General features: G+C 50.4%; 1 protein-coding gene across 3 annotated transcripts in view; it reads left to right on the top strand.

The window, feature by feature from the left end:
* Positions 1–14,005, top strand: part of LOC128701229 (zwei Ig domain protein zig-8-like) — a 339,665-nt gene that overhangs the window by 145,844 nt on the left and 179,816 nt on the right. The gene's annotated exons all lie outside the window — the stretch shown is intronic.

The following is a 14,005-nucleotide window of genomic DNA, read 5'->3' as shown; positions in this document are numbered from 1 at the left end:
GGGTGTTTTAACACTGTATGATGGTGTTAATTTGTTGAACATTTCAGTCGTGTCCATTGGTTTTGTTGTTTGTTAAATTTATATTTGCTTCATTGAGTGTAGTTTGTATATACGTATTTTTTTATTTGCTAAGAGCAATGGTGACCAGCACGTTCAGAATGCTATGTAAATATCAACTATCCTGCCACAAATACTTATTCTACTACTACTAGTTCTTAATCCTTGATAGTGTCCATGTCTCTGGTATTCGTAACTTCTTGTGGGTTGGTACCTTCTGCTTCCGTGAAATCTTTCGCTATTTAACGGTGAGTACCAATGTCTTCCTCTGGTACTATTATTTACATTTCTGAAAGTACACTTCTTTCTCTGTGGTAGTCATTAACTAGGACAGTTTCCCCACATGAAACTCTAGTATCCTAAACGAATATGCTTTAGTACCCATTTCTCTGATGCATCGTTAACGACAGGTCTGGGAATACCATTTCTCTGTGGTATCTTAAACTACATATATGTGAGTACCCTTACCTACTTGTCTGCTAGTAGCCATTTGTCTGTGGCATTCTAAGTTACATATATGCAAATACCCATTTTTGTATTGTATCCTTAACTACATGTCTGTTAGTACTCATTACTCTGTGCTGCTCTTTTCTACATAGAGCACTGACAGAAGAATGGATGTCGTGGGAGCTCGTGAGGAGATACTGGAATAAGAATTACACACGTTGGATGACTTTGCAAGCGTATAATTAAGAGAGAGTCTTGAGGAGAAGCCCAGAAGCCTTGTCGTCGAGTCTAGCCTAGCGGAAGTGAGGGGGGGGGGCTGCGGCCTACTGCCCACACGTAATGGGTTTCGTGAGGGCATAGCCAGCCAGGGAGCCTATCTATAACGTAGCCGGGTTTATCTAAGTATACTACACAACTACACAACTCGCTTATAATGTAATGTACAGCTGGTAGAAAAATGGACAAAGCCACTATGTACACTAGTGGCTTTGTTCATTGGTGACTCCGCCTACCACTGCTCCACCTCATCTGTCATCAGTATATAAGCCCTGTCTCCGCCGATATGCTGCAATTTTGACAAGGTTGATGGACTGAATAAATCGACTCCAGGCTGGGGGACTGAATGCCTGAAACTCGTCTTCCATCTTTCTCTGCACTGGACTAAAGTAACCACTGGCTGGAGAAACTTTTCCACAATCAGGATACCCAAATGTTGCACAAGTGTCTCATTTACCAACTTATCGGTTTTCTAAATAATTAATTCACAGAAAAATGAGTATTAACTCTATGGCATCCTTAACTACATGGCTGTGAATATCCATTTCTATGAATACCTATTTCTCTGTTGAATCCTTAAATATGCGTCAGTGAATACGTTCGGGTATCTGGTTGCAACAAACACTGCTCAACCAATGAGGAAAATTCTCAAGAGACAAGAGCGAGGAAGAATAATAGTCCTTACATGTTGACCTCTGCTTTCTTTGACTTTCCAAAACGGAAAATATAGGAATTCTGATTTCTTTATCTTCCTCTCCTGGTTCCGTCCCTGTCCCTCCTCGCCTGTGTATATATATCTATATATATATATATATATATATATATATATATATATATATATATATATATATATATATATATATATATTTATATATATATATATATATATATATAGGCTCCCTCATCTTTTGTGTTAGTGTGAGTTGTAAATGGTCCTAGTCGGACCGAAACGTCGTCGTAAGCTCCTCTCTCCTTTGTGCGGGTTATTTGCGTATTGTTCCAGTCACGGTATTGTGCCTTTGTGTTATCTGTAGAGAACGAACACAGCTCTTCTGTTGCTACATCAAGTTGCAACAAATCCACAAACTGGGGATGAGAAATGAACGACGTTCCGGTCCATCCTAGACCATTATCGAGTCGCAGATGTATAGTGGTCCATGGCCATTAGGGTTTCATGAAATACATTGTAGTACAGTTTCTGGAAATACATTCAGTACAGTTTCTCCCGATGCAATAAGACGACTTACTAAATTTGTTGCATAGTCTGTCGTGGATTAACTATGTAAGTAAAATACACACAGATAATACCAGTTATTGCAATAAATAATCTCACACTCTTGAAGAGGTGAAAAAGATACGCAGGTGGCCCACAGTGTGGTAGCTAAGCATAATAAATTGCACTGGCTATATAACGGAAAGCTAATTTAAGCACAAGTCTGCAAAATATCAGGCAATGTGTGTGTACTTAAAAATGAATCGGGTTGGAACAGGAGCCGAGAGAGAGAGAGAGAGAGAGAGAGAGAGAGAGAGAGAGAGAGAAATAGAGAGATAGAGATTGGGGAAAGCCGCAGTGCTTCATATAGGTTGTAGTAGTTGTACCTTGTTACAACATGCAGTACAACCACAACACAACATGGCGAACACTTCTAAGAGCCAGACTGTCATTCTTTAATTACTGCTGAGGTTGGGATGCTGTGACATGGAGACAAGGAAGGGTGTTGTTGTGTATCATGTGTTATATCTTTGTCTGGGTCTGTGTTCTACGATATCTGCCTTAATCCATGTTCAGTGTTATCTGCCAGGATCTGTATTCAGCGTTATCTGCCAGGATCTGTATTCAGCGTTATCTGCCAGGATCTGTATTCGATGTTATCTGCCAGGATCTATATTCAACGTTATCTGCCAGGATCTGTATTCAGCGTTATCTGCCAGGATCTGTATTCAGCGTTATCTGCCAGGATCTGTATTCAGCGTTATCTGCCAGGATCTGTATTCAATGTTATCTGCCAGGATCTATATTCAACGTTATCTGCCAGGATCTGTATTCAACGTTATTTGCCAAGATCTGTATTCGATGTTATCTGCCAGGATCTGTATTCAACGTTATCTGCCAGGATCTGTATTCAGCGTTACCTACCAGGATCTGTATTCAGCGTTACCTACCAGGATCTGTATTCAGTGTTACCTACCAGGATCTGTATTCAGCGTTTATGCCAGGATCTGTATTCAGCGTTATCTGCCAGGATCTGTATTCAGCGTTACCTACCAGGATCTGTATTCAGCGTTACCTACCAGGATCTGTATTCAGCGTTACCTACCAGGATCTGTATTCAGCGTTATCTGCCTGGATCTGGGTACCTTTAGTGGCAATGTTTTGATCATCTTTCCCACTCTGAGTCACCACTGACGTACGAACATATAACACATTCTTTAAATCAGAAAATAAGAGTTAATTTTAAGAATGTCAGAAAAAAATAAAATTCTTGAAACGTAAATGTTGTGTAACTATTATTGTCTATAACTGCTCAGTTCCTGGAAGACAAGTTATGTGCAGCTAAACACAAGTAAAATCAAGGTCTTAAAAGACTAGCTTACTATCAGTTATTCAGAACATCGGGTGAACAGGTGGAAATCTACCAGGAATGATTTATATTCAGTATTTTTCTGCACTTTGAAGCGTCCATGTTATGGTCATGACTCGACATTCTGACACACAATTATCTCTTGAAATTATGGGTTTCACATTCATGAGTTATCTAATTACAGCAATGTATGTTGTTTATTGTTAAATCAGACACATGTGCAATACTTGGGTACACAAGTTAGTGTGACTTTGTCAATGGTCCAAGTCGAACCGGAACGTCGTCGTAAGCTTCTCTCTTTTATGTGCGGGTTATTTGTGTATCGTTCCAGTCACGGTATTGTGCCTTTTTTGTTAGTTATATATGCTTGGGTATCTTTACTGTGGAAACTTTTCGCCACACAGTGGGTTCATCAGTCCAATACAAAGAAGAATGATGAAGATGAGGAGTAGTTTGAGGTAATCAGTCCCTCACCCTGTGGGTTCTCTGAATCATTTATCTTCTTACTGCTTATTGTCGTATTGTCGTGGAGAACATGTCAGCCAGCATACTAAGTCCTCCCTTCGTATGGAAAATAGTTAGGAATATCTAAATATATAAGGGCCATAGCATCAGACATTCACTTTCATACTTCACGTTCTGGAGGAATGTTTTAGGATTATGTTCCGTGTATATGAGATATGGAAGAGGCGACGCATCCAGCTCAGTGTTCTGGGGTTAATATAAATACGTGCGCCTCATTCTCTCTTCTGAAGTATTTTCAGCTTCTCAGAATGAAGATAAATTGGAAGATCATCTGCTTTTGAGTTCTGAACAACACTAATAACGCTCCTCCCTAGTTTATACCTGACGAAAGGTGCGTTAAAACAAATGCTCTGCAATACTGAGCCAAGATGAGCATTGTTTTCAGGCATTCGAATGCTGCTCTCTGGCACTGCTCATCCCAAGCTTAAGTTTAGACTTGTCAGCGAAGATAACAGGTTATGTAAATGAAAGAAATTTGTGTTCTTTCCTAGTCAAATGCATCAGTACTGAAGTAAATGCCCTTACACAGGATCTTTGATAAAGCCTTTGCCTTAATTATCTTTTTTCTCCCATGACCTCCATGATCGTCAGACATGTAGAATAATCACTGTTGTCAGATAAATTCATTCAAAATGCCGACTCCATTTGTTATGGCCTTTTAACCTCCACATACCAGCTTTAGCCAAATCTCATAATTTACTAACCTTTTACGTTCAGGCTATATTGTACTGATCTCGTACTTCAAGAAATTCACGTTTCCCTTCCTTCCACGTCCGAAGGTCGCTTGAGGATCGGGAACCATCGCTGTGTACAGTGATGGTTCCTAATCATCAAATAGTGATGAATATACGACTCTTTCGGAATAAAATATTAAGAGGTCATTTACTGAAATCTGATAGCATTATTTTAGCAGAGTTATAATTTATTGTCATAACTGTTAATGCGCATTGCTGATATGCCTATTATTTCTAGTAACAGTTAATAGGTATCTAGGATAAAGAACTTGCAACCTCATGTAATATGGCCTCGTATTCTGACTGTTTTCCAGGTCTGTAACGAAGGCTTCAAATTCGCTGGCAACAGCGGATGTTCCAGTTAGAGGAGGAGTTATTTTCCATGAAACCGCAGTTAGGTCCCTGGCCACCCTCTTTCCATTGTTGTTTAACGTGGGTAACCACCCTCGCATGTTTATGGGTTGACCATGCACAACAAACACACGGATACCACATGACAAGACACCCAGCGCCTCGAAGCCAGAACTACTTGGTGACTTTAATGGCTAACTATGCACTAATTTACTATTCTCACTGTTAGAGAGTTTGCAAAATTTACTTTCGGCATCTCGGACACATTGACTTTGACTTTGTCCTCCTCTCCCTTTCCTTCTGTGACTATAACAAACAGTAACATATTGTATCAATTATGATATTTTAAACCCTCGCAAATCGCCAACTTTACTATTCTTTCATTATAAGTGAAACTCTGCATAGTATGACCCATACAGGTTTAATGCTAGCGTTTAATAATAATAACAAAACAAATAACTAGCATGTAGAAACTTATGGCGACGTTTCGGTCCCACTTGGACCATTTACTAGTCGTAAGCTGTTTTCTCCTATGTGCAGGTTATTTGTGTATTGTTCCAGCCATTGCATTATGCCTTTTTCCTCTTTAATATACACATCATATGGTGAAGACGTAGTGTAGGTAACCGAGTCACATATGCTAAAAATACATCAAAAAGTATCGCTTGATATTAACATCTAAATCTGCTTATACCAGCTGGAAAAACACCTTGGAAGAATTGTGACATGAAATTCGACCCCTCGTCTGACTGATTTTCCATAAGCACGTCGTACTTGATCCAAAACAAATCTCACCAATACATGATCATCACAGAGAATGTATTGACGTTCCAGGTAGGTAGACTATCATGCTATTGAAGAACAAAGAGGGTCAATACCGTGTGTGGAACAATACACAAATAACCCACACATAGGGCAGAGAAGCTTACGACAACAATTCGGTCCGACTTTGACCATTTACTTTTTAAATGGTCCAAGCGTTTCTCTCCTATGTGCGGGTTATTTGTGCATAATAATTTAGAATAATAGGTAGAAGTACACAGAGTGAAAAAACGCTCATTACTCACTCGAGTCTGAGGAAAGGAACCAGTACAGTGGACTACACGTTTAAAGATTTATAAAACACTGATATAGGAAAAATTGGATCTGGTTTTAATACTTGATCAGTTTCTCTTGTAATCTGACAAGTAGCATACGTATATAGAAGCAGAAACATTTATTGTCATGTAAGGCAAGAAAAAACCCTTGGTAATTTTTGCCTACGTTTTTTTTAACACTATGCCTTGTATGCCATTTCCGTTACTCTGTATATTTTTTGGTTACTGGAAGCACCAAAGTGAGAATTACTTCTCTGATGTTTCTCCACTCCACATGTTGAATAAATGATTTAGAAACCCGGTAAGTTGATAAATTAGACACTCGTGCAACATTTGGGTATCTTTATTCTGGAAACGTGTCGCCATTTCGATGAGGTTCAGTTCATCGACTGAATACATGGAAGCCAGGCTGAGGGACTGATTACATCAAACTCCTCCTTCTCTTCCATCTTTCTCTGCACTGGACTGAAGAAGCCACTGGCTGGAGGAACGTTTCCAGAATGAAGATACCCATATGTTGCACAGGTGTCTCATTTAACCCTCCAACCGGTGAAGCCTTTCTCAAAAAATTACGCGGACAGATTGTATAAAAATTGTACCCAAACGAATAACATCTGTTTGAGATAGTTTGTGCACAAACATAAGCTAGAGTATCATCCTGCTGCTACTGCTGTTCCTGCTGCTGCTACTGCTGTTCCTGCTGCTGCTACTGCTGTTCCTGCTGCTGCTACTGCTGTTCCTGCTGCTGCTACTGCTGTTCCTGCTGCTGCTACTGCTGTTCCTGCTGCTGCTACTGCTGTTCCTGCTGCTGCTACTGCTGCAACAGCAACAGCAGCAGCGGGCTCCAGTGCACTGAGAGATACTAAGATTCAACAGAGGGCGCGATTCGGGAAAATGCGTGTATAAGAGGAACGAGTCACAGCTGTACACGGGGTCCCCATCAAACATATGAGCCAACTCTGGTTGTGTGCAAATTCATTGGTTCGTCAATTTCAATTTTCGAGTGCCTGTACAATACGCATCGACCACATCACAGCAGCCTGGAAATAGCTCCAGTATGGAGCCCATTGTCCATTCCAGAGCTAGTTGCTTGAATATGACCGAAACCACAAGCAGTTTATCATACACACTGCCCAGCATAAAACACATTTCCGACAAGGAAATGCGTGTCATAAAGGGCGAATTTACCAGAGACTCCCATTCACATATAGACCATGTAAACTTACTTTCCAAAAATAAACTATACCTCAACACATCAGACATAGTCCATCCATTTTAGAATCACCTATGTATTGACCTGAAGAACCCAGTTTCCGAAGGCGAAACGTTTTTGCAAGAAAGATTCCCACGTTTAACACATGTAGTTTATTCATAAGCTTATCGGTGTTTTTTTGTCTAACACACATTTCGTCTCCCACCGAAGCAGGGTGACCTAAAAAGAAAAACGAAAGCCTTCGTGTTTAAATATAGTAATGTATACAAAAGGGGTTACTAGCCCCTTGCTCCCGGCATTTTAGTCGCCTCTTACGACACGCACATCTTACGGAGGAAGAATTCTTTTCCACTTTCGAATGTAGTGTTATATTAATATACTCGTTTTACACTATAATAATAATAATAATATTATTATTATTATTATTATTATTATTATTATTATTATTATTATTATTATTATACTCTGTGTATTATACTATAAAGTAATACTCGTCCTAGACAGCAACATCAAGGATCCTTGGTGAGGAGGATATCATTTTCAACTCGCAAATCAACTCTTCTCATTCATATATTTCTCCTAGCAATTTTCAAAATTCTGGCTCTACTTTAGCATAACCTATTATTACTAGTAGCTCCCGCCGACCTTTGACGCCATCTTCAACTGGCCATCCCCTGTGGCTCCCGTATATACGGCAAAGGACTGAGCACTTCTCAAGGCTAAGGTACTGAACATCTTCAATTTATCTGTTCTCTTTTTCTTTGTCTCTGGTAATGTAATCGCCTCTGTATTCGACTGAACATGTCTGGCAGGCAGCAGAAATATCTAAGAAATTTAAGCAATAGATGTCATGTGTAACAAAAGGTTGCTTGCCATTTAAGTGATACCTTATATAACAAAAGAGCGTTTTCTAACAGACTGAGACCCGCACGGTCACTATCCGAGCCTTGTACCTATCCAGCAGAGTTAACAGTGATGGTATTAACAACACAGCGCAGAAAATGTGCTAGGACAGTGGGGTTGGTAGCGGGAGTGGGGTGGTAGAGGCAGTGAGGTGGTAGTGGCAGTGGGGTGGTAGTGAGGTGCTAGTGGCAGTTGGGTGGTATTGAGGTGGTAGTGGCATTGGGGTGATAGTGAGGTGGTAGTGGCAGTGTGGTGGTGGCAATAGGGTAGTAATGGCAGTGGGGTGGTAATGGCAATAGGGTGTCAGTGGGGTGGTATTGAGGTGGTAGTGGCAGTGGGGGTGGTAGTGAGGTCGTAGCGGCAGTGAAGTGGTAGTGGGAGCGTGGTGGTAGTGGCAGTGAGGTGGCAGTGGGATGGTATTGAGGAGGTAGTGGCAGTAGGTGATAGTAAGGTGGTAGTGGCAGTGGGGTGGTAGTGACAATAGGGTGATAGTGGCAGTGGGGTGGTATTGAGGAGGTAGGGGCAGTGGGGTGATAGAGAGGTGGTAGTGGCAGTGAAGTGGTAGTGGCAGTGGGGTGGTATTGAGGTGGTAGTGGCAGTGGGGTTGTAGTGATGTGGTAGCCACAGTGGGGGTGGTTGCTGGAGTGAGGGGGTGGCTGTGGCAGTGTTGGGGTAGCATCGGCAGTGTGGGGGTAGTATCGGCAGTGTGGGGGTAGTATCGGCAGTCGCGGGTGGTATACATAGTGGGCGGAGTTTCCAGCAGTGTGGGAATGGTAGCGGCAGTGTGGGGGTGGCAGCGACAGTGTGGGGGTGGTAGCGGCAGTGTTGGGGTAGTAGCGGCAGTGTGGGGGTGGCAGCCGAAGTAGGGGGGTTGCGGCAGTGTGGGGGTGGTAGCGGCAGTGTGAGGGTGGTAGTGGCAGTGTGAGGGTGGTAGTGTCAGTAGTGGTGGGGGTAGCGGCAGTGTTGAGGGTGGTAGCGGCAGAGTAGGGAATTGTAGCGGCAGTGGGGGTGGTGGTAGCGGCAGTATGGGGATGGTAGCGGAAGTGGGGGTGGTGGTAGCGGCAGTGTGGGGGTGGAGGTAGCGGCAGTGTGGGGGTGGAGGTAGCGGCAGTGTGGGGTGTGGTGGTGGTAGCGGCAGTGTGGGGTAGGTAGTAGCGGCAGGGTGGGGGTGGTGGTGGTAGCGGCAGTGTGGGGGTGGTGGTGCTAGCGGCAGTGTGGGGGTGGTGGTGGTAGCGGCGGTGTGGGGGTGGTGGTAGCGGCAGTGTGGGGGTGGTGGTGGTAGCGGCAGTGTGGGGGTGGTGGTGGTAGCGTCTGTGTGGGGGTGGTGGTGGTAGCGGCAGTGTGGGGGTGGTGGTAGCGGCAGTGTGGGGGTGGTGGTAGCGGCAGTGTGCGGGGGGGGTGGTGGTAGCGGCAGTGTGGGGGGGTGGTGGTGGTAGCGGCAGTGAAGGGGTGGTGGTAGCGGCAGTGTGGGGTTGGTGGTAGCGGCAGTGTGGGGGTGGTGGTGGTAGCGGCAGTGTGGGGGTGGTGGTAGCGGCAGTGTGGGGGTGGTGGTAGCGGCAGTGTGCGGGGGGGGTGGTGGTAGCGGCAGTGTGGGGGGGTGGTGGTGGTAGCGGCAGTGAAGGGGTGGTGGTAGCGGCAGTGTGGGGTTGGTGGTAGCGGCAGTGTGGGGGTGGTGGTGGTGGCGGCAGTGTGGGGGTGGTGGTGGTAGCGGTAGTGTGGGGGTGGTGGTGGTAGCGTCTGTGTGGGGGTGGTGGTGGTAGCGGCAGTGTGGGGGGGGTAGCGGCAGTGTGGGGGTGGTGGTAGCGGCAGTGTGGGGGTGGTGGTGGTAGCGGCAGTGTGGGGGTGGTGGTGGTAGCGGCAGTGTGGGGGTGGTGGTGGTAGCGTCTGTGTGGGGGTGGTGGTGGTAGCGGCAGTGTGGGGGTGGTGGTAGCAGTGTGGGGGGGAGGTGGTGGTAGCGGCAGTGTGGGGGTGGCGGTAGCGGCAGTGTGGGGGTGGTGGTAGCGGCAGTGTGGGGGTGTTGGTAGCGGCAGTGTGGGGGTGTTGGTAGCGGCAGTGTGGGGGTGTTGGTAGCGGCAGTGTGGGGGTGTTGGTAGCGGCAGTGTGGGGGTGTTGGTAGCGGCAGTGTGGGGGTGTTGGTAGCGGCAGTGTGGGGGTGTTGGTAGCGGCAGTGTGGGGGTGTTGGTAGCGGCAGTGTGGGGGTGTTGGTAGCGGCAGTGTGGGGGTGTTGGTAGCGGCAGTGTGGGGGTGTTGGTAGCGGCAGTGTGGGGGTGTTGGTAGAGGCAGTGTGGGGGTGTTGGTAGCGGCAGTGTGGGGGTGTTGGTAGCGGCAGTGTGGGGGTGTTGGTAGCGGCAGTGTGGGGGTGTTGGTAGCGGCAGTGTGGGGGTGTTGGTAGCGGCAGTGTGGGGGTGTTGGTAGCGGCAGTGTGGGGGTGTTGGTAGCGGCAGTGTGGGGGTGTTGGTAGCGGCAGTGTGGGGGTGTTGGTCGCGGCAGTGTGGGGGTGTTGGTAGCGGCAGTGTGGGGGTGTTGGTAGCGGCAGTGTGGGGGTGTTGGTAGCGGCAGTGTGGGGGTGTTGGTAGCGGCAGTGTGGGGGTGGTGGTAGCGGCAGTGTGGGGGTTGTGGTAGCGGCAGTGTGGGGGTGGTGGTAGCGGCAGTGTGGGGGTGGTGGTAGCGGCAGTGTGGGGGTGGTGGTAGCGGCAGTGTGGGCTTGGTGGTAGCGGCAGTGTGGGGGTGTTGGTAGCGGCAGTAGCGGCAGTGTGGGGGTGTTGGTAGCGGCAGTGTGGGGGTGTTGGTAGCGGCAGTGTGGGGGTGTTGGTAGCGGCAGTGTGGGGGTGTTGGTAGCGGCAGTGTGGGGGTGTTGGTAGCGGCAGTGTGGGGGTGGTGGTAGCGGCAGTGTGGTGGTTGTGGTAGCGGCAGTGTGGGGATGGTGGTAGCGGCAGTGTGGGGGTGTTGGTAGCGGCAGTGTGGGGGTGGTGGTAGCGGCAGTGTGGGGGTGTGGTAGCGGCAGTGTGGGGGTGTGGTAGCGGCAGTGTGGGGGTGTTGGTAGCGGCAGTGTGGGGGTGTTGGTAGCGGCAGTGTGGGGGTGGTGGTAGCGGCAGTGTGGGGGTGTTGGTAGCGGCAGTGTGGGGGTGGTGGTAGCGGCAGTGTGGGGGTGTTGGTAGCGGCAGTGAGGGGGTGTTGGTGTGGTAGCGGCAGTGTGGGGGTGTTGGTAGCGGCAGTGTGGGGGTGGTGGTAGCGGCAGTGTGGGGGTGTTGGTAGCGGCAGTGTGGGGGTGTTGGTAGCGGCAGTGTGGGGGTGTTGGTAGCGGCAGTGTGGGGGTGGTGGTAGCGGCAGTGTGGGGGTGTTGGTAGCGGCAGTGTGGGGGTGTTGGTAGCGGCAGTGTGGGGGTGTTGGTAGCGGCAGTGTGGGGGTGGTGGTAGCGGCAGTGTGGGGGTGTGGTGGTAGCGGCAGTGTGGGGGTGTTGGTAGCGGCAGTGTGGGGGTGTTGGTAGCGGCAGTGTGGGGGTGGTGGTAGCGGCAGTGTGGGGGTGTTGGTAGCGGCAGTGTGGGGGTGTTGGTAGCGGCAGTGTGGGGGTGTTGGTAGCGGCAGTGTGGGGGTGTTGGTAGCGGCAGTGTGGGGGTGTTGGTAGCGGCAGTGTGGGGGTGTTGGTAGCGGCAGTGTGGGGGTGGTGGTAGCGGCAGTGTGGGGGTGTTGGTAGCGGCAGTGTGGGGGTGGTGGTAGCGGCAGTGTGGGGGTGTTGGTAGCGGCAGTGTGGGGGTGGTGGTAGCGGCAGTGTGGGGGTGTTGGTAGCGGCAGTTGTAGCGGCAGTGTGGGGGTGTTGGTAGCGGCAGTGTGGGGGTGTTGGTAGCGGCAGTGTGGGGGTGTTGGTAGCGGCAGTGTGGGGGTGGTGGTAGCGGCAGTGTGGGGGTGTTGGTAGCGGCAGTGTGGGGGTGTTGGTAGCGGCAGTGTGGGGGTGGTGGTAGCGGCAGTGTGGGGGTGTTGGTAGCGGCAGTGTGGGGGTGTTGGTAGCGGCAGTGTGGGGGTGTTGGTAGCGGCAGTGTGGGGGTGTTGGTAGCGGCAGTGTGGGGGTGTTGGTAGCGGCAGTGTGGGGGTGTTGGTAGCGGCAGTGTGGGGGTGTTGGTAGCGGCAGTGTGGGGGTGTTGGTAGCGGCAGTGTGGGGGTGTTGGTAGCGGCAGTGTGGGGGTGTTGGTAGCGGCAGTGTGGGGGTGTTGGTAGCGGCAGTGTGGGGGTGTTGGTAGCGGCAGTGTGGGGGTGGTGGTAGCGGCAGTGTGGGGGTGTTGGTAGCGGCAGTGTGGGGGTGTTGGTAGCGGCAGTGTGGGGGTGTTGGTAGCGGCAGTGTGGGGGTGTTGGTAGCGGCAGTGTGGGGGTGTTGGTAGCGGCAGTGTGGGGGTGTTGGTAGCGGCAGTGTGGGGGTGTTGGTAGCGGCAGTGTGGGGGTGTTGGTAGCGGCAGTGTGGGGGTGTTGGTAGCGGCCGTGTGGGGGTGTTGGTAGCGGCAATGTGGGGGTGTTGGTAGCGGCAGTGTGGGGGTGTTGGTAGCGGCAGTGTGGGGGTGGTGGTAGCGGCAGTGTGGGGGTGTTGGTAGCGGCAGTGTGGGGGTGTTGGTAGCGGCAGTGTAGGGGTGTTGGTAGCGGCAGTGTGGGGGTGGTGGTAGCGGCAGTGTGGGGGTGGTGGTAGCGGCAGTGTGGGGGTGTTGGTAGCGGCAGTGTGGGGGTGTTGGTAGCGGCAGTGTGGGGGTGGTGGTAGCGGCAGTGTGGGGGTGTTGGTAGCGGCAGTGTGGGGGTGTTGGTAGCGGCAGTGTGGGGGTGGTGGTAGCGGCAGTGTGGGGGTTGTGGTAGCGGCAGTGTGGGGGTGGTGGTAGCGGCAGTGTGGGGGTGGTGGTAGCGGCAGTGTGGGGGTGGTGGTAGCGGCAGTGTGGGGGTGTTGGTAGCGGCAGTGTGGGGGTGTTGGTAGCGGCAGTGTGGGGGTGGTGGTAGCGGCAGTGTGGGGGTGTTGGTAGCGGCAGTGTGGGGGTGTTGGTAGCGGCAGTGTGGGGGTGTTGGTAGCGGCAGTGTGGGGGTGGTGGTAGCGGCAGTGTGGGTGGTTGTGGTAGCGGCAGTGTGGGGGATGGTGGTAGCGGCAGTGTGGGGGTGTTGGTAGCGGCAGTGTGGGGGTGGTGGTAGCGGCAGTGTGGGGGTGTTGGTAGCGGCAGTGTGGGGGGTGTTGGTAGCGGCAGTGTGGGGGTGTTGGTAGCGGCAGTGTGGGGGTGTTGGTAGCGGCAGTGTGGGGGGTAGCGGCGGTGTGGGGGTGTGGTAGCGGTGGCAGGTGTGGGGGGTGTATGCGGCGGTGTGGGGGTGGGGGTTAGCGGCGGTGGTGGGGAGTTGCGGCGTGGGGGTGGGGGTGTTGGTAGCGGCGGTGTGGGGTGTTGGTAGCGGCGTGTGGGGGTGTTGTGGCGTGGGGGTGGGGGTGGTAGCGGCAGTGTGGGGTGTGTAGGCAGTGGCGGGGTGGTGTGGCGGGGGTAGTAGGTGGCGTAGCGGCGGTGTGGGGGTGTTGGTAGCGGCGGTGTGGGGGTGTTGGTAGCGGCGGTGTGGGGGTGTTGGTGGCGGCAGTGTGGGGGTGGTGGTAGCGGCAGTGTGGGGGGTGTGGTAGCGGCGTTGGTGTGGGGTGGGGGTGGTAGCGGCAGTGGGGGTGTGGTAGTGGCAGTGTGGGGGGTGGTGATAGCGGCAGTGGGGGTGTTGTAGCGGCGTGTGGGGTGTGGTAGCGGCGTGTGGGGTGGTGGTAGCGGCGTGTGGGGGTGTTGTAGCGGCAGGTGTGGGGTGTGGTTAGTAGGCGGCAGTGTGGGGTGG

This window comes from Cherax quadricarinatus, chromosome 72, assembly GCF_038502225.1.
Source record: "Cherax quadricarinatus isolate ZL_2023a chromosome 72, ASM3850222v1, whole genome shotgun sequence".
Taxonomy (NCBI): domain Eukaryota; kingdom Metazoa; phylum Arthropoda; class Malacostraca; order Decapoda; family Parastacidae; genus Cherax; species Cherax quadricarinatus.
The sequence above is the reverse complement of the archived record's forward strand: the minus strand, read 5'-3'. Positions and strand labels throughout refer to the sequence as shown.